This window comes from Tamandua tetradactyla, chromosome 7 (genome assembly GCF_023851605.1).
Source record: "Tamandua tetradactyla isolate mTamTet1 chromosome 7, mTamTet1.pri, whole genome shotgun sequence".
Classification (NCBI taxonomy): domain Eukaryota; kingdom Metazoa; phylum Chordata; class Mammalia; order Pilosa; family Myrmecophagidae; genus Tamandua; species Tamandua tetradactyla.
The window spans coordinates 52,523,102-52,525,193 of NC_135333.1; the positions used below are offsets into that span (position 1 = coordinate 52,523,102).

At 37.6% G+C, this 2,092-nt stretch overlaps 1 non-coding gene across 1 annotated transcript; it reads left to right on the top strand.

Annotated features, from left to right (window-relative positions):
• Positions 1-450: 450 nt before the first annotated feature.
• LOC143642945 (U6 spliceosomal RNA) lies at positions 451-557 on the top strand. Its single transcript, XR_013156003.1, has one exon. It is a non-coding gene; the product is annotated as a U6 spliceosomal RNA (small nuclear RNA).
• The last annotated feature ends 1,535 nt before the right edge of the window (positions 558-2,092 follow it).

Here is a 2,092-nt window from a genome sequence, read left to right on the forward strand (position 1 = left end):
GCTAATGTTTCTCCAACTGTCAACTTCTCAGATGTTTATAGTCCTGATGGGCACATTGAATGATATAAGCTTGAACTCAGAAACAGGATAGATGTTTTACAATATGACTTTGGCTACTGCTAGCAAACAGAAAGATTGCCAATATTTATAGGGTTTGTGTCTTGAGCCTAGCCTTGTGCTAAGTGCTTTAAGTGTTATCATCTCATTTCATTCTCTCAGGAACCATAGGGGTCATACACTACTTTTATTTCTGTTTTACAGGTAATGAGTTTGGATTGCAGACCAGCTAAATGGCAGAGTCTGTTCATGATTTATAAAAGGGGGGAACTGATATTTCAGATCAAAACTCATCAAAAGCTAGTATCTACACAACTTTTTATTTTGCTCTTCTAATTCATATTAGTCTAGGGTCTTTAGCAATGCAGAGGTAAACTTAAAAGTCAGGATCAAGTGCTTGCTTCGGCAGCACATATGCTAAAATTGGAACGATAGAGAGTAGATTAGCATGGCCCCTGCACAAGGATGACATGCAAATTCATGAAGCGTTCCATATTTAAAAAAAAAAAAAAAGTCAGAATCAAAAGTTTGCACAGGGAAGGAAGAGAAGCAAAACGATGGATTAGGCACAGATTAGAAAATCAGTCCTTAATTTACTCATCTGTTGAAAATTGACTCAATCCCACATGATTATTCATTGTGTCTGAGTTCTTAAATTGACTTCTAAATCTAAAGAGCATGCTCTGACCCTACTTAGTTACTCAAAGTAATTTACACAGATAAGCATGTTCTCCTTTTGTTATGAGCACTGTTTCTCTGTAACTAGAAACAGGGGACCTGTGACTATCAACCTCAGGGACCCTGCCACTTTCCCCCACCCTGACTGCACAAGGCAAGGTGTCAAGTGCTATGGCTCTGCTTCTTATTTTGATATTGATTATTGCAGGTGTCCAACACGTGTCATGGTGTTTGTCTGTAAATCATCGCAAAGTCCCTGAAGAATTGTGGTAAATTCTCTTTTGGATGCACTAGAGAAATATTTAAGGAAAAAATATCTAATTGACAAATGTGCTGCTTTCTCTATAATCAAGTGTCAGGGTCATTAGAACAAGCCCTTGAGAGACATTGTAAAACATCGTGGGAGTAAAGGCTCCCAGTTCAGAGCTCTTGAAATGCTATTTTTGTTAATGTTGACACATTTCGTTTTGTCCAATCTTACCATTAACTTGGAGTCAATCAACTACAAAGATGATTTAGAGGACTGTGTGAGTTTCTCATACTGATCCTTTAAACTTAATTATAATTACTGTGCAATATTAAAAGGTTTTTATACAACATGTGCTCTTGAATATAAGAGTTGATTTTGTCTGTGTCCTATTTGTGTTTATCTAGGAATGATTTGGAAGAGTGATTTATCATTATTATTCAATAAACCAAAAGCTTTGGGTACTCTGTCTATGGTATTTTAAAGTGTTCTTCTTGAGTTTGCTCTGTAGGAGATTTTGGTAGATGAAACAAACAAAAACATTTCCCTAAGCCTGTCTTTAAAATCTGCCCATTCTTCAGAATGGTGTTACCAAAAATGCTCTGCTTTTCAGACCTCAATGTGCACAATTGCAAGTTGCTGAACTTCCACAAGCAAATTCTCTAACTTATTGTGTCCTTTGTTCTCTTAAGTTGGGTAATAGATCTTCGAAAACTTAAGTTACTAGAGACATGTCCTTGTTCTAACAAGATGAACAAACACCCTCTAGAAACTCAGATTTGGCTTGAGGATAGGATTGGGATTGAGTTCTATTTATGATACTTTTAATCTGAAGAGAGGATATTCTCTTCAGGTAACGTGGGAAAGCTTGGGGTGCAGTCTTGGGGTTTTGATACTAGCAGGTGACCGAGAGAAGATGGACTCATAAGAGAACTCGAGGAACCACTTTGAGTTGGCCTGAGAAGGAAGAAATATCCACAAGAAGAATGTGAAGCTAGAGTTCACATAGGAAGACAAATTCTACATTCACACCGAGGCTGAAAAGTACCCCCAAATCCCTTGCCATCCCCATACCTTTCACTGCTATACTTCACCCTGAAGAGAGGAAAA